Here is a 19,891-nt window from a genome sequence, read left to right as displayed (position 1 = left end):
ATGTTTTCAATTACCTTCTTCCCATGTTTTGGCGTCTTCGAGGAATTCTTTTTCTTAGGATGAGCCCTAGACGCAGAGGGGGTACCCTAAAAAAACAAAATTAACATGAGATATTAATACAGAAAATAAATTAAACATAATTTTAAAAATATAAAATGAAATGACTTGCATATTCCATCAAAACAATACATAAAAAGGGTTGTACAAAATATGATACCGTATAGCCTTGTAGGCCAAAATCGATCATTGAGAGCGTGATGTCATCAATCTGGGACATTTGGTCCCCTGTCAACACCTACAAACCAAAAATTGGACCAAGCACTAAAGATAGTTAGTATATCTTGTATTTTTTTGAATTCAAAGTGTACTATTCTATTTTAACATGTTACAAAATTTATACCTCGGGCATCGAAGTTGCAGCTATAGTAACTGGGGGAGGAGTATGGGATACCGCTGCTGCATCCTGAAATGCATATTATTTGTCTCAATTTAAATCGATGTATAAATGAAAATTCATTTATGTAATTACAAATTTAAAGTGAATGATAAATAAAATGCTATGAATTCAAATCAACACACATGTGTCTGTCGCTCATGGGCAAACACCATGTCCATCAACTCATATGTTAGCGCAAAATCTTCAGTTGTGCGGGCTTGACATCTACTCCCACAAATCGTGCACAGATGAATGAGGATCCATCTACATCGGCTGCATCATCTATCCCCAAGCATATCCCCAAGCAATTGATACACATATGTTGGATGGGTTATCTGTCGCCACATAATGGCTTGTCATCCAATACAATAGGGTGTGCTAATGACATTATTCTGGATGATAGCACCAATCAACGTTGTGGCCACCTGAAGAGTCTGTAGCTCCATCAACTCTTTCAGCTCTACTGAGACAACCTGATGCACATTGGGTTTGGGTGCTAGGGGGCGGTGACTCTCCGTGGGTAATCGCCTATGGGCTCCAGGTCTATCTTGGGCAAAGCCACCACCTCTACCATGGAACTCTCTCATGTCAAAATAGTTTGGGCGCACATTGAGCACAAACTCACAATATAATTTTCTCAAAAAATATAATGGCACCTCATAATTATTATAAGGTGGATCATCAAAGACCATCCACCACCTCTACCAAAAAAGATTCTTCATCTGCACATGGATACACCAATGTATGGGAAACCTCTTTGCATTAAGAGGTAATGACTGACCAGTTTTGGGATCAACGAAAAGGGCACATATTTGTTGTTTACTAATTTTTTTTGTTTTTTACTCTCTCGTATGATAGCCCATCGGCATAGAATTGACGACACCTATCCCTAAAGATTCCCCATTTGGTAATTTGTGTGGAAACAGCTATGGCACCACTAGCTAATATTTCTAGGCTAGTGGTGAGGGATTGATGATGCTCAAGTTCGGATGTTTTCAATTTAACAATCAGTCTATTGATTTTAGACGTATTTTGTCCTAACTGATTAATTAATTGCTCCTATGTTTCGAGTGTGCTATCAAAATGAGGAATTGGGGGTGTATCTTGTAGGTTTTCAGGAGGCGCATTTGGTTGTTCTTGTGGGTTTTCAGGAGGTGCATTTGGTTGTTCTTGTTGTGGATTTGAAGAATCTAGTTTTTGAAACAAAAAATGAAAAAACCTAATCAAAATTAATGAAATTAAATTCAAAATGTAAAACAAATTGAACAAACAGGAAATAAAGACAAAAATAAACAAAAATTAACCTTGATCCATAGTCTGGAGGAGAAATCTAGCACCCCGTTCACGGTTTAGGAGAGAAAATGAAGAAAAAACAAAGTAAAAATGCGTTATTCACGAGTAAATAAGACCCAGTTTTTTTTTAAAAACTTTTTTTAATAGGCACCGTGTACGTGGTTATCTTGGGATTATTAGTGCGTACGTGCTCATTTTCCTAGGCTTAGCGCGTACACGCTCATTTTCCTAAAAGCAGTGTGTACATGCTACCTTCTCTAGGCTTGGGAAGAACAAACCTAAGCGTGTATGCGGTGAATTAAAATTTTAGAACCATGTACGCACTACTTGTTTTTCCATGTTTTTTTTTGGTGGTGTCCACTTTTCTGACCACCATCTTTATGCACATACCCTAGGGCGTACATACATTATCACATTGAGGACTTGGGCACATCTGAAATAAAGGGAATGTACATGAGCGAGCTGATGGGAGAATCTGGAAAAATCTAACCGGCATACAAGCACATTGAAGAATTAGGGTTTACCGACATTCTGGACATCCCGGAATTCGAAGATGAGATAATTAGGTATGTTTTGAGTAGAGTATATGGGGAGTTTATCTGGTTAGATAGACCTTACAAGATCACCAAGGAAGCCATCAGGGCTATCATTGGTTTACCACCGATTGGGCAACATCCAGATAAGAAGGTTTCGAATGATTATGTCAACAAAATCATCGGCACAACATCTGACAGGATATCTATGAGAATCAGCACTATTACTAACACGGACATCAGATTCAGTAGCATGATCATCAAATATAAGGTAACTCAGCCAAATCGACTGAATTCTATTTCCAGTTCCTGCATTTTTGTTGCATACAAAATAATGAGAGAAAATGTGAAATTGGATCTATGCGTTTGGATATTAGACGAGTTATTAATAAACCTAGGGAAGATCAAGGGAGAAAAGAAAGGAACCTTCCGGTATGGCAACTTAATTGTCTACTTAATGTTATTTTTCATGAATGACAATCTTGGTTTTGGGAAGAAGCAATGGGCCTTTGATATCCCGGGAGGGAGACAATTGAAAAAGTCAATTGCTACTTTAGGCAGTCAAGGAGATGATAAGATTTGGAGATATTTCAAAGCATTCCAGAAATCTATGAAGTCTAGGGAACGGTTTCCTAAGCATATTGTTGAAAAATATTCAACCGACATATGCTTCATGGTGAAGAAGGATGAAACACTTATGGAAGCAATTAAGCCCCGGAAGATATGGATAGAGGAAATGGGCTATGAAGTGGATGCACAGATCCTTGATGCTTATGCAAAAATGTTGATTGATGCACCTATTGATGAGGTAGAGAATCCCTGTGGTACAGCATAATAGAAAACACATGAGGTTGAAATAGAGTTCAACCGAAAGAAGAGAGAGAAGCAAGAAGGAAAGGATAGAAAATTTGTTGAGAAGGTTTCACGGGACATCAAAGCATTAATTGATGTTGTCCTGGAGAAAGATAGGAAGAGGAAGAATCCAGAAGTACACATTGAGCCTGTTATAGCATACTCTAAATTTGAGCACACCCTTGGCTTTCAAGAGGGTTATAAGGAAGAAAATAGAGGAAACAAAGGTAGAAGCTAAAAAGCAACTGGTTAGGAAGGTTACATTCAAAATACCAGCACAGAAGAAAGCACCAAAAGCAACACCTTGAGCTGCATCTAGTACTGTAAAGAGGAAGAAGAAGAATGACACTGGTATGGTTGTTCAATCTGGTAATGTTCCACCTAAAACTTGTGTAGAATTAGTAGATGAAATAACTAAGGATGGCATGTTAAAGAATGTGCAGTTTTACTATGATTGTTTAGAGGGTGATGAATAGAGAGAGGTAGAGGAAGCAGTATTATTATATTTGGATATTTATAAGAAAGCCTTAATAGAAATTGAAAACCAAATACCAGCATAATTGTATAATATGTTAGATGCTAGAAGATTGTCAGTTATGGACGAAGACAAACACATAAAAATTCAAGAATTATTATCTATTTGTGTTTCTATTACTCCAGAAGAATTGGATAGGACACTTGAGGTGGCAGATAGAAAAGTCTTCAATAGAAAACATAGAATAACCAATATGATGCTAGGAAGGGTAAATGAGATAATAAAGGAGACTCAAAGGGAATGGGTTAAGTTCTTTGGAGAGATCAAAGGTTTCTTTACTTCTTCAGAATCAAAGAAGGATACTGTGAAGGAAAAGGGAAGGGGATTATGGGTACTTCGCCCTCAGTTTTGAAGAACATTAAGATAGTGGAAATCAAGCCCCCGGTAGACACACATGTACAGACAGATATTGAATCACTGGCTAACACAGAAAGTATAAAGGTTGATATTGTATAGGATACTAATATTGAGGATATCAGTCCTTCGGATACAAATGTACAGGTTGAGGTTACAGTTCCTACAGAGGAACCGGCAGTTACAGAGACTACACCAAGTGGTGAAGCCACCGGTGCAAGTGAGGAAGTTGTAAAGGATAAATCATGAGAGGAGAAGAAAGGAGAATCTGGCAGGGAACCGATAGTAGGTGCATCATTATTGTCAATTGACACCTCACAGGTTGTAAAGAAAAACATAAGAAAGATGAGTCCTACTGAACTCATGATGATGGCAGCACAAAAATTAATGAAGGAGGGATCTACAGATAAAGGGATTATTGATCAGTCAATCACTGTTTTACACAAACTAGTCCCAAAGTGCAAGATTGACAATGAAGCGAGCCCATCCGGCAGGCTTAAGACAATTACTGAGCACAATTCAAAGGATTTTCATTCCTTACAGCAAATTTCAAATCGGCAAGCACTGGAGAGGTTCACTCGGGCTAAAAGAGTTGCATTTGATCAGGTAATTGAATCTAAGAAGAAGAAGATTGATGAAAAGCTTAAACTAATAGATAATTCTTTGAAGCAATGTACAAATATTTATAGGGTATGTTGTAACATAGATACTTACAGTTGATGTGGATAAGAAGATAAAAGAATTTCAAGAGAAAATTGCAAATATAGCTAATTCTTTTTTATGGATTGACTTCATTGACTACATCCATTGATGGTCAAATTTTGATTTTGGAAGCCCAAATTTTTCCTCTTGAGAAGGAAAGAGACAAAATCATTAGAAGAGCCAGAAGTCTGAGAGGCTTGGTGAGTCCACAGTTGGATTCACTCAGTGTACATAAGAAAGAATGTATGGATATGGTTGGAATGCCCACACCGGCAGAGATAAGTGAGAAAGAGTCATTTGCACATATATTAAATGGACTTGTATCTATATCCAGCACTTTTAAAACCGGTTGGGATACTTATCTTGAGCTATTAGAGAAGGCTTATCCAAAAAATTTGAAATTTGTTAAGCTCCAGTAAGATATTTTTGGGATATTCATTGTACAGTTTTTTTATCTTTGAGATTCTTTTTGGATTTTTTTATGGTATTGATGTCGAAGGGAGAGTGATATAGATGTGAAAAAGAATAGAAGGATTTGTATACATTATGGGGAGTATGGAGTATTTTGCATTAATGTCTATTCAGCTCAGGAGGAGCAGGCAGGATGAAACCAACAGATGAAACCTTGACCATTTTTCAAATGAGTGTTGCCATCAATGCCAAAGGGGGAGATTGTTGGCAATTGACACTCAATTGGTTGGTTTCACTATGTTGTCATTGATGGCAACATGGTATCTTAATATTTCAGCTTCATGTTTTGGTTCAATTGTGTACTAGCAGGCACTTCACGGACACTACACCGGCACTGGCACTGGTACCGACAGGACAAAAGGATTTCTTTGGTTACCGGCAATGCAGGCTGACATGGTTAAGAATATGGTTATCGGTATTGGAGGCCGATATCTCTTGGATCCGACATCGGAAATTGTTTTTCATGTATTTGTGTTATCTAGTCGACATGTAATTTGATATTGTAATATCTTTGTAAGTCGACATAACACGTGATAAGTTGTATAGGGTATATAGGTCAGTTGGATTAGATCATTTTGACATAATGATGATGAATGATAGAGGATAGATATGGTGATGGATATAATGTGAAATATATCAGAGAGATTATGTATGTGAGGATATTTATGTAATGGTTATTCCGGTAAAGGGTTTAGGGTTTCAGACCAGAATAGACAGAGCTTAAACTGGAACTGTATTCTGGCATAGAAGATGTTATCTTAGCAGTTCAACACTTCTCTGGATTGTAGTCTGGAATTATATGTAGTCAGAGAGGCTCCATTTATGATTGAGAAGTATACTCTAGGTTGTAAGCCTTTCTGCAAGTGCAGGCCTGTTATATTTTGTAATATCTCTTCATATGGCCAGTGGATTGATATTGTGGGTCACAAATCCCACCGTAGTTTTTCCTCTTTAAGGTTTTCCACATATAATTATGTGTGTTATGATTCACATTTATGTGATTGTCTTATTGGTTGCTTTACTTCTTCCAGTTTTGTATATATCGATATACAGGCTGGTGGATGCATGTTTTAATAAGGCTAAAATTGATAGTTCTGGTATAACACTGATTCACACACCCCCCCCCCCTCTCAGTTTTATCGAATTCCAACAGATAAACCTAAAGAAGAGTTAGTTTATTTGGGATTTGTGATATTTGCGGATGGATTGAAGATGGACGATGAGAAGGTAAAAGCAATTGTGGACTCTCCTACACCGGAAAGCATTGGAGAGGTGAGATCATTTCATGGATTAGCAAGTTTCTACTAGAACTTTATCAGAAATTTTAGTTTAGTTTGTAGCCCTATGACAGACAATGAGAGGAGATAGGAAGGAATTCAAGTGGACAACCGGAGCAAATAAAAGTTTTGAATTGTTGAAGCGGAAGGTCACTGAACAGCCTGTGTTAGCTTTACCATATTTCAACAAAGTATTTCAAGAGGACTGTGATACAAGTGGGAATGCAATTAGAGCAGTATTGAGTGAAGAAGGGAGAGCAGTAACTTATTTCAGTGAAAAGTTGAATGATGCCAGGAGGAGATATTTAGTGTATGATCAAGAATTTTATGTCATAATTCAAGCCTTGAAGAAGTGGAGACATTACCTATTGCCTAAGGAATTTGTGTTGTATACTGATCATCAAACTTTGTAGTATTTAAACAGCCAGAGTAAGTTGAATTAGAGACATATGAGATGGGTAGAATTCTTGTAGAGTTACACCTTTGTTTTGAACCATAGAAGTGGTAAGTCAAACAAAGTTGTTGATGCATTGAGTAGGAGAAGGAATTTGCTAACAAAGATGAGAGTGACAGTGTTAGGATTTGAAGAGTTGAAAACCTTGTATGTTGATGACCCGGATTTTGCAGAACCTTAGAAAGCATGTAAAGAACCAGTTGCAATGGACAGAAGTAAGTGGTTGGATTATTTTATTTAGGATGGGATTTTATTCAGAGGAGTTCAATTGTGTATACCTAAGAGTTCTATAAGGGATAATCTAATAAAGGAGAAGCATAGTGAGGGATTAGCCAGACACTTTGGTATTGACAAAATAGTAGCATTGGTAAGTGAACATTACTTTTGGCCTCAGATTCATAAAGATGTTAGGAAATTTGTGCAGAGTTGTAGAGTTTGTCAAGTTTTAAAAGGTAGCAGTCAAAATTTGGGATTGTATAAACCTTTGACAGTATCGGAGAGACCTAGTTGGGAAGACATAAGCATGGATTTCATATTCGGACTTCCTAAGACACAGAGAGGTAATGATTTTATATTTATGGTGGTGGATAGATTCTTGAAGATGGCTCATTTCATACCTTGTAAGAAAACATCAAATGCAATGCATGTAGCTAACTTATTCTTCAAGGAGATAGTGAGATTGCATGGATTGCCTAAGAGCATAATTTTAGATAGAGACACTAAGTTTGTTGGTTATTTTTTAAGAACACTTTGGAAGAAGATGAAGATAGATTTGAAATTCAGTTCTACTTTTCATCCACAGATTGATCGATAGACAGAGGTAGTAAACAGGAGTTTGAGAAACTTATTGAGATGCTTAGTTGGAGAGAAAGCCAAAAGTTGGGATTTCATTCTTGCACAAGTAGAGTTTGCCTACAACAATTCAATAAACAAGAGTGCCTGAAGAACACCTTTTGATACTATTATTGGAGCACACCCTAGAGGTATATCAGAATTGAGAGATATCAGTAATGAAGACAAGCGGAGTGCAAAAGCAGAAGAATTTGCATATCACCTGAAGGCTTTACATATTAAAGTTAAGTAGCATTTAGAGGATATGAACAGCAAATATAAGGAGAAAGTAGATGAGAAGACAATACATAAGGAATTTGAAGTTGGCGATGAAGTGATGGTGTATCTGAGAAAATAAAGATTTCCAGTTGAAACCTATAACAAGTTGCAGATGAGGAAGTTTGGACCTTGCAAGATCTTGAGGAAATTCAATTTCGAAAATGCATATGAAGTGGAGCTACTGGATAGTTTGAGTATTTCACCTGTATTCAAAATTGCAAATCTACATCAGTATCATGAATCAGAATTCAGTGAAGACAGTATTGCAGACTTAGAGAAACACCTGCCCCAGAAGGAGCCAGATAAGATTGAAGACATTTTGGATAGTAGGATTGGGCATAGGACCCCAAGCAATTAGTATAAGGAGTATCTTGTGAAATGGAAGGACGGAGCAGTTGAAGATTCATCTTGGATTTCTCAAGCAGAGGTGAACCGCCTTGGTTTCCCTCTGACCCCAGCAAAGTGAGGGAATCAATTTTTTCAACAACCCCAGATGTCTTATGCAGAAGCATCCTCGGTTCTTGGCAATCTTGCATCAACCAAAAACATTTCCTTTCTAGTTTGTTTTCTGTTTTGCAGTTTCAACATTTCTTTCTGCATTTTCTCATCGGATCTTATGAAGCTAGATTTTGCTTGAGGACATGATCATCTTCCTTATTTCTAAACCACAGAGCATTTGGATCATTTTCTGGCAAGTTATTGATTCCAGATTCCGAGACAATTTTTTGGCTTAGAACACCGGAGCCTCTTGGACCTATTTACTATTTGTGTGTCTTACAGATCCTTAATGTAGCTTGTGAAGCCCTAGCTCATTGATTCCAATGTTCCTTGGCATGTGGCCAACCTTCCCTTTGATCTTTACTTCATCATTTGGATTTTCTAGAGGAATCTCTTTGGCGGAGGCTGACCTGTTGGTTTTACATGTTTGATCTTGTTCTTTGACATTTGATTCCTTTTAGGCCGACCGAATTGTCCTGGATCATATAAATCATTGTAATTAAGCATTATAATTCATTCCAGAAAAGTTAGAAGATAGATCTTAATATTTAGAGGTCCAAAGTTAACCAATTTTGTAGATAAGCATGTATGTAGTAGGCCAGTGAGTTGAATTTTGTAACCCGGATGTTATCGGTTATTTGTAATCAGTTTTCATGATCTAATTCATCCAGTTTTGCATTGCCTCCATCATATCCTCTTGTTTATGTTGTGTTTACTCTTTCTGCCCAATCCGAATTGATCTCTTTGAGGTCCCTCCTAACCGGTGACTGCACCAATTTGATTATTTTTTCTATTTTTCAATTAATTTGTAATAAAATTAGTCTAGAAACTTGAAATATAAATTTTTCTTATTTATTTAATAACTTTTTAATTTTTGTGTTTTTTGAAAAAATTATATAAAATCAATCTAAACATAATTCTTTTCAAAAAATGAAAAAAAAAATCAAAAAATGATAAGTTTAGGTCTGATTATGGTGGTCATACACAAGGGGGTTTTAAAACAACAATTAGAGCCAATAAAAAATTAATTCAAAAAATATTCAAAAAAATGTCCTCATCAATATTTAGTGTCTTACGAATCTTTTCCCAAGAGGGTTCAAAAAAAAATTATTTTAGGTCAAAATATGGTGGTCATACACATTCATAGTATAGTCTTGAAATAGGCATTTTTAAATAGTAATTTTTAGAAATCCCTTTTGAAAATCAATTTATATCATCTAGGTATTAAAAAAAATTACATATTTGAAAACTAGACTTGGAGTAATACATTTCATATTATTAAACTTTTATGAGATTCAATTTTTAAGTGCTTTAAATTTTTAGATCAATTGTGGTAAATTCTAAAAATTAGGGAAAACGCTTCTACATTTTGGCCAAAAAGTGAACTCAACTTCTTGCACACTCTCAGAGTCTGGTTGTCTACTAATGACTTGATAGAGAGGCTTATGAAGTGGGATAATTTGGAAAAAGAAATAAATGCCCTGAATGCCAAGGTGAACCTGGATGAGGATAGAAAGGAAATGGTTAAGGTGATCGCTAACATCCAGGACAACCAAGAAATCCTAAAAAGGAAACTGAAGGAGATGGTGGAGTACAATAGTGAAATGGTGGACAAAAATTTGGCTTCAATGTAGGCTATCCAAGAAGAGCTCGAGTGAAGACATGCAAAGAGAAAGAGGTCTATGGAGATTGTGACTAATGCTACTCAAGAGTCGATTGGTACCATTGTTAAGGCAAAAACTAAGTCCCCTACTACTTCATCTAACAAGGGTTTGATTAAAAGGTTGTCTTTCCATGAGAAGGTCAAATAAATTAGCCAATATTAGAAAGCTATGAAAAAACCCACCCTATAGAGCATCGGTTTGTGTCCTCTACGGGTGATGTGTTTTGTTGTTGGTCATTTTCTATTTTAGTGTCTTGTCATTTTTTAGTCTTTGGTCAGTTCTAGTTTTTTGTTGTGTTTGATGGTTCTAATGTTGGTTTCTCTCACTCCTCGTGAGACCCCCGTCTTCTACCACGTGGTTTATTTTTAAGGGTTCGGGACCTCACCTACTTTATCTAATCAAAACATGTGAACATAAACACAAACCAATTTTTATCTAAAATCTTAAAAATTAACACTTATCATGCTTAACATGAAATAAAAAAATGCAGAAGTTTTGATTATGCACATGCATCGTCATTACAAACATGACACCTAAGAGTGAGAGAAAAGATAAAGCATGAATGGGTGTTATAGAACCCATTCAACACGTTGTGGAAAATATCATAATTTGACTTATTGTGGAAAATATCTCCTACTTATCAATTAGTGAGCTAACGGGCTGTATAATGAATGGTTCATAAGGCACAACATTTGTTGAAGGTTTTGTAAATGAGGTTGCAAGCTGAGTGGGTTTAACCTTGGAGGAAAATTTGTGGTTAAGAACATGCTTAACCACAAAAAACATGCTTTCATAACACTGATGAACACCTATGATGCTTCCTAACATACTAAGAGGGGTACTCACACACACCCTCACTCACACTCACTATTGGAACTTCTTTTCTAGATCATAAGCCCCAATCACCCTCCCGAGCAAGTGAGCGCCAACTTTCGATCCTCCAACACCTCTCCAGGGATACTGAGCCTCTGCGCTCCACCGTTCGGGAAACCACGGGATGAGCCCACCAGCGGAGAAGAACTGGCCAAAACCACCCAAGGAAAATCCACACTCTTCCACTTCTACCACCCACCCACCCCAGCCCTTTAGAATAGAGATCGACCCTACGAATACGACACCCATGGGAGGAAGCGGGAAAGAAACTACATAATTGAATTTTGATGGCAATGTCATAATTTGACTTGATGTGGAAAATATGTCCTACTTATCAATTGAAAAGCTAAAGGGGCTCTATAATGAATGGTGCATAAGGCATAACACTTATTGAAGGTTTTGCAAATGAGGTTGCAATATAAGTGGGTTTAACCTAGGAGGAAACTTTGTGGTTAAGTGCACTTGATTTGGAGTAATACTAGGATGGGTGACCTCTTAGGAAGACTCAATGCTTCACCTCTATGAGAATCGCCTAGATGCAATGAGTGCTAAGTGGAACATTCATTCTCATGAGAGATGGGTTCTTGTGAATCACTTATTTTTGGACCATACATGTCAGGAAACAAACAACTAGACAATACTGAACACAAGTGCTCTAAAAACACAACTACAACATCAGCAATCTTCCATGAGAACAAGTTTGAAGTCAATGACAACAAAAACAAATTCATGTTTCCAATAATGTCAACCCAAAAACTTACTTGCTATTGAATTATAACTTTAATAGGGAGTACAAATCTAGTCTTACGTTTAATAGGGAGTACAAATCTAGTCTTACATTTGAGCAGTTTGATGCTTTTATTTTTTGTTTTTAATGAAGGAAGTTCCTTTTGGATGTGCTTTCAATGATAGATCTCTAGTTAGATATGATATTTAACAAAGAGAGTTCTCCATTGAATCAATATTTCTCTCCATTATAAATATTTAATTCATAGAGATCAATGTATTGTGGGTTCAAAGGGGAAATATATTCTCAAAGGAATGAGTTCAAAAGATTGTATCTAAAATAAATTGTAAACATTTTTTAATATGAGTTTATTTGAAAAAATTTAAAAACTTTGTAAAAAAATATAGATATAACAAAAAAAATTGGAAGTGGTTACATCAAATATGACAAATGCAATGGATTCAATCTCCCATTAAAAGTGTAATGATTTTAGTTGGATATAATGATTTGTTAGGTTTATGGATCCTCAAAAACAATGATAGAAGCCAATCCTACCTCCAAATTGTATTGAGTAGATATTTTGTTGGTAAAATTTTATATGACAAGACAAAATGAGAAGGTGAAATACAATATCATATATGAAAATGATGCACAAGTACATATGATACATATAATGAAAAATAATTGAATTAAGAAAAGCAATACGAACTAGGAAACATCATTTATCATCATACTCTTTACCTTCTACATAATGTAATTTTTCAACACTTGCATCAATGAAAACATGATTATACTCGTAGAAGAGGAGCTAGATGTAGATTTTCCTATAGAACTCTATTATACTTTTATTTTTTTAGTTTTTATAACTATTCAAAGCCATTTCTTATTTTGTGAATTGCATGCTTCTAGGTTTGTAGAAACCTTCCCAATGCAGTAGATCACACCCTTTACCTTCTACATGATCTAATTTCACACCATTCACATCAATGGCAACATGGCAATAGTCATGAAAAGAGGAACTTTGTCTAATTTCACACCATTTACTCATATATAAATAATTCAAATATTAACACACAGTAGGTTAAAAGAAACACCCAAAAATGACCAAATAAATAAATACAATTACAAATAATATGGACATATAGAGTACCAATCGCCTTAAAAATAATTGCTTTGTTGACATTGCATTCCTTTTTAGTAGTAAATAATTTAGTAATTAAATATTTTATATGTTGATTGAATAGCAATGTTGTGATCTTAGTTTGCATCCAAAGCTAATTTAAGATCTTAGTTTGCATCCAAAGCTAGGATCTCATTTCCATGCCAATCATTTTAGTGAATTTAACATGTCTTATGTTTGCATTACTTTTGATTTACATTTTCAAATCTGATTTTTATTTATTTATTTGGTTCATGCTTGCATTTGTTTTTAAAATTTATTGGTTATGTGCTTACAACAATTAATTAGCATCTCATATTGCTCAATTAATTGGTTAATAGATCACGACATTGCTATTTCACATAGTTTAATCAATTACATTATTATTATTATTGCATATTACTTAATTAATTGTAGTATTGTCATTTCATATTACATTTTCAATAAATTTGTTAGACAATCAAAGCAATAAAAACATAAGCAAATGGGCATCTCTTTCCTTCCAATTTCCCTATTTTGCTTGCTAGGAACAAGTCTGTGTTGTTGAAGCTTGTACTTGTTTATGAATTTCATAACACACATCATTTTAACTGGTAATGGCATTGAACCTAAGTTGCATGATGACTTATTCCCACCGAGAAACTTATTAGAGAAATCTTCCCTTGATCTATTAGCAGCGGAGTTCAACTTGGTATGAAATCATACCATATGAGACAAAAGAGCAAAATCAACTGCCCAAAAGAAAATGGAATCTGTTCCTTTTTAGTAGGAAATAAGTTAGTAATTAAATATTGTATATGTTGATTGGATAGCAATGTTGTGATCTTAGTTTGCATCCAAAGCTGATTTAAGATCTTAGTTTGCATCCAAAGCTAGGATCTCATTTCCATGCCAATCATTTTAGTGAATTTAACATGTCTTATGTTTGCATTACTTTTGATTTACATTTTCAAATCTGATGTTTATATATTTTATTGGTTCATGCTTGCATTTGTTTTTAAAATGTATTGGTTATGTGCTTACAACAATTAATTAACATCTCATATTGCTCAATTAATTGGTTAATAGATCACAACATTGCTATTTCACATAGTTTAATCAATTACATTATTATTATTGCATATTACTTAATTAATTGAAGTATTGTCATTTCATATTACATTTTCAATAAATTGTTAGACAAACCAAAACAATAAAAACATAAACAAATTGGCAGCTCTTTCCTTCCAGTTTTCCTCTTTTGCTTGCTAGGAACGAGTCTGTGTTGTTGAAGCTTGTACTTGTTTATGAATTTCATAACACACATCATTTTAACTGGTAATGGTGTTGAACCTAAGTTGCATGATGACATATTCCTACCAAGAAGCTTATTAGAGAAATATTCCCTTAATCTATTAGCAGTGTGAGTTCAAATTGGTATGAAATCATACCATATGAGACAAAAGACCAAAAACAACTGCCCAAAAGAAAATGGAATCTGTTCATTTTCAATATTTTATTGTGGGTGGTTTAAAATACTCCATGCCACTCATCTTCCCATTCCCCTAGCCTGAATACAACCCCTAGCAGTAATGAACCATGTTTACTAAAACAACTAAGAGAAGTAATCAAGCATGTTTATTGAAACAGGTCAGAGAATTAATCAAGCATGCATGCTTACTAAGCAAGTAATCTGCAACAAGAAAAGCTAAGAGAACATTATAGAGGTACCAGCAAAGGTTGTGATGAATGTAAAGGCACAAATTGAGCAATAGGCTTGTAAGAATTTGCAAAATAACAGTAAAAAATTGGAAGCATAGTTTCACTCTCTTTATTTTCCCCACGTTATCTCTAGGTTGTGTTCTCTCTTTTTATGTGTTTTGATGAATATGGTTACTTCGTTTCATTCCGTACCACTACTTCAATACCTCAAGCACATAAGAAAATATCTAAATGACATGTATAGCTCATTATAAACATGGAACTCGTTCGTAACAAAAAATAAGTTGAATTCAATCTCCTCCAATTAAAGAAACAATGTACTCTTTGCTCTCCCGCTTCTCCCCAATGGCTCTCCCGCCTCTCTCCATTTGAACGTTGTTGTTAGTGCCTCTGGTTCGACAATGGTTTCTGCTCCTGCGGTGTTATATGTTGCAGATGTCTATGGTGTTCCATCATCTTCTGACTTCCCCCCCCCTTCCTCCTCACGTGGGGGCTTCTGCTCCTGTGATTCGCGGTTTGTTCAATGTTGTTGTTGTTTGGTCTGATGCTCCTCGGGTGGTTGTTGTTGTGGCTCCTCATGTTCCCCATGGAGATTTGCTTGGTGCAACACCCATGCCCCCCGATTCTCCGGCTGTGGGTCATGTTATTGTCGGCCCTCTGGCTTCTAGGGATGCGGCTTTGCCGACTACTGCTGATGTTGTTGGTTCTTTGCCCAAACCTGCTGGCAAGCATAGCTTTTCTCTTGTGGCCAAACCTTCCACCCAACCCTCGAAGGGGGTTTGTCCTCTTCCCTATGCTAAATCCTCCTTTGTGGTGGTTTGTGGACAGGATGTCGTGGACAACATTGGGTTCTACCAACGTTGTGCTCTTGTGTGCAGATTCTCTAAGCTCTGGCCTTCTCTACCGAACCTTCATCGTTGGGTAAGTGACTCTTGGCAGCCTTTGATTGCTTTCAATATTGAGCTTTTCTCTTGTGCTAAAGGTTTTTTTGTCACTTCCTTCACATCTTCCGTTGATCGAGATTTGGTCTTGGGCATGTTGTGGTCTTAGGGAGTACACTCCCTCTCTGTTAAGCCTTGGACAACTTCTTTTAACCCTCTCACTGAACCACTTAATGTGTGTCCAGTTTAGGTTCGGCTCATTAATCTCCCTCTTCATTTTTGGGAGCACTCTTGTTATGAGGCTATCGGTAACTCTATTGGTCATTTCCTGAAGGTCGATGAAGTTGCGTCCTCAATGGACCACACTACCTTTGCCCGCATTTTTGTGGACATTGACATCTCCTCTCCTCTCCCGGGAGATGTGGTTCTTATGGTGGGGGATAGGCCTTGGTCACAACTGCTAGATTTTGAAGGCCTCCCCCTCCATTGTAAGAGATGCTTCTCTACAAGTCATCTTGCTTTGGACTGCTCTATTTCACGCCACAAAGGTGTTTCTACTTGGTGGAAGAATGCTACTGCCGATCACTTAACAGTCAATGCCCTTGACTCTGCATCTGTTGGCTCCTCTCATGAGGATGATGTCGATGTCGTGCCCCTCACGGCTACTGATGCTCTTGTTGCTCCTTTTGTGGCCTCATCTCCTGAGGCCCCCACTTCTGCTTCTCCTATTATGCAGTTACGATCCCCTGTTGCTATTGTTTCGTCACACCCTCCTTTTGTTCAGTTGCAGCACCCTGTTGACACCATTGTTTGTAACCCTGCGAGGTCCCTTCCGATTGATCTCTCTTTTGATGGACCTAATGAAAACATCGCCTAGACTGTGGTTGCTCACAGACGGAAGGGGAAGTCTTCTCCCCTGTCCCAAACCCCCCCTCGTTGGGGTACGACAAAATTTTGAAAAGGGGTTTGAGTTCATTTGAGTTCGTTAGTAAAAAAAACATGTGTGTGTGTGTGTGTGTGTGTGTGTGTGTGTGTGTGCAACCTATAAGCATGAATTAAGATTAGCATGTCACATAGAATCATATAAACAACAAAACAAACATAAACTTATAATCATAGCATCATGATCATACTGTAATAGCATCATATACATCAAGTTTAATATCAAAATGACAAAATATTCAAGTATCATTGTTTCAACTTTCAACAATATAAAGTTTAATCATCAAATGGATCGTCTAATTCATCCTCCTCAAAATTGACATTGACATTAGATGAGCCAATGCCACTTGCACTTGCACTATAAGTTGGCTCAAAATCTAAGTCATCAAGTGTCAATACAAGAAACTGAGAAGCAAGAGCATCCAAATTAGTATGTTGTCTCTATATCCCACGTCTTTGTTTCCCATTGTGTATAATCACATTGTTTGTGTGAAAGAAAACGTAGGTTGGAATGCACATATACTAAATTCTCCACTCTTTTTTATGGCAGTCTATTCTATTGCACTTTACTAAGTGGATGAAAGAGTATGTGCTCCAATTTCTTTCTGAAATAGATAAACTAGCAACCTATGAAGACAAAGTAAACAATTAAAGTTATAAATTAATAAAATTAAAATTAAAAATTACTAGCAACCTATGAAGACAACGTAAACTATAAATAAACTTGTGATAAATTTTAATTAATCAAACTTGTGATAAAACTTTTACAGCTAGGGGTTGTAGGTGTTGGAATCATGCACCATGGAAGTACCACCAGCTATAAGCATCCTTCTTGGATCTATGACAAAGTGCATCAAAACTTAGACCATTCCCATTTGTGAATTATAAAAACTCATTTGTAACAATATATTGCAAATCATCATCAGGATATAGTCTAAAAAAAGATGTCTTGTACCCATCAGATACTTCTAGATCTCTCCATGGTGGAATCTTTCTTAGTTTGTCAAGAAATTGATTGCTACAGTACTTTGATGTCTAGGCATAGACAAGAAGATGTAAAGGAGCGATCATCTTATTCCACCTTTCTATAATAATTGCTTCCACTTTTTTGAAGAATTTCTCCTTGAGGTCATTCTCTTTTGCATCCACCATCTCTACTTTCATACAATCCAATTGGTGTTGATCACCATATTGCATAGTGTCACTCTAACTTTCACAAGTCATCTTAAAACGATTGTGTGTTATGCAAAACGGGTCCCAACAAGCTATAACACAAATTAATGCTAAAATGATTAAAAAAAAAGAAACTTCAAATAAAAATACACAATATAGCTTACACAATGATATTATATATATATATATATATATATATATATATATATATATATATATATATAATTACTATTTCACTTACCTTCAATAGCTCCAAATTTGAAAAAGATATAAAAGTCTCTTGAGACGTGTGGTCATCGGCCTCTACATAGCATAAGATTGAATGAATGGATTGCACAAGGCATCCAAAAGATGTGATCATAGTGTTCCTCGACTAACAAACCAGCAACTCTACGATAGCATTCCTAGACCAACAAACCAACAACTCTGCAATAAATCGAACCCTTTGTTCTTTTGCATGTCAAGGGTGGTTCACTTTCAAGTTCATTTGAGGTTCATTTGTGGAAAAGGTGGTCTTCTACTACATCAAGATTAGATGGGGCTTGCATTCCCCTTGTTTTTTTGGTGCTATTTGATTCAATTTATGAATAACTCTCTCTTCTACCTCCTCATGCTCCCTAATATATTTCATCATTCTCTCAATACCACATCCTTGGCATCTCCAACGAAATTCCCCACCTTTTGGAAGTGGTTTTATAATGTCAATATACTTCCATAAGGGAGAATTTGAATCATTTCTTTGTTTTGTAATTGTTTGTTCATTCTAATTCCTATGGCAAGAAATAACATAAACATATTCAAAGACAAAAACAAAATAATGAAAAACAATTAATGTTTCATGTTTGACAATGTGAAACAAAAATAGTTGAAAAAAAATGTTAGAAAACCTACCTCTTGTAGCCAATGGGAGCTTGCAAATGTATCGAAATGATGCTACAACACTTGTTGAAGCTTCAAAAATCAATCTTCAACTCGTATTTAATCTTGGAATTCAACTCGTATTTAATCTTGGAAGCCTAACACTGTTCACCCTTTCTTCAACCTACTATCAAAAAAAAATTATTTGCAACACAAATGAGAAAAAATGAGCCAAGATTGTGTTTTAGAAGTCACTTTTAGGGTATAAAATTCACTTTTTACCTAGTGGATTCCAAAAAAAATTAAATTTTGTATAGTATATTGCTTTTTGGGCCACCCAACCACCCGGATCGGACCAGGTTCAATCTTGGTCCACCCAAGTTTGAGCCAAGTCGAACCAAGGACCCCCTTGGACCGGGCCAGACCAATACCAATGGTGTCCAAGGGCGAACCCGGTAAGCTAAGAAATTTGATATATACATAAGTTGTTATGGTTGTGCATGCAAGCATACACATAATTGCATAATGTATTTAAATTGTTGCTTTAGTATAGCACATCGAAACATACCATAAAAAAATATAGGTCCATGTTAGATGAATAATTCATTGGAACACCCAAATCAACCATAGAAATATTCAAGCTGAACAAGCCGCATAAAGTTTTCATGATTGATAATATATTTCTCATATTATTATCAATTTTTTCTTTGAACAGTCAGCAAAAGGGTTATATATTGATCCATGTATAGCGTAACATCAATTAAATCACACAACAAAACCAAATCATAACTCTAATGAGAAAAGGACAAAATCATCCAAAATAAGTCTTGCCTGGGATAATATCATGATATAGCCAATTATATACACCAAGGAAAGAGATATAAATGATTTTAAACTTGTAAGAAGTAAAACTTATTCAGTTGTCAAACAGTGTTTACTGAAGTGCTAAGAAATTAAGAGTACATACCTATTGTGACAATTTTATTTATCATGTTTCCATAACATTCTGAACTATTATGGTATGCAGAGGAGATTACCCTATTCAGGTCAGAAGCGAGCACAAAAATACTCAAAAGGGACACAGGGAAAAAGAAGAAGAGGCAAAAAGGATTATAAATCTAAGCTTGAAGGCTTCTGGATTCAACTCTGTTCATCTTTTTGAATCCAACATTTTGGATCACTCCATGGCCCATTATCAAGATAGTGAGCTAGAGAGCAGAAATAATCAAAAGGTCAAAAGGAACACGGGAAAATCAGAAGGAAAAGGGCAAAAGGATTTTATAAATCTGCTGTCTGCAAACCAACAGTTAGTAAATAGAAATGTCCTCTTCAATCAACAAATTAACAGAAGGTAACCATCATCGAATCACATGTAAAGAAGGTTTGCCGATTCATTCA

Source organism: Cryptomeria japonica, chromosome 9 (assembly GCF_030272615.1).
Source record: "Cryptomeria japonica chromosome 9, Sugi_1.0, whole genome shotgun sequence".
NCBI classification, from domain to species: domain Eukaryota; kingdom Viridiplantae; phylum Streptophyta; class Pinopsida; order Cupressales; family Cupressaceae; genus Cryptomeria; species Cryptomeria japonica.
The sequence above is the reverse complement of the archived record's forward strand: the minus strand, read 5'-3'. Positions refer to the sequence as shown.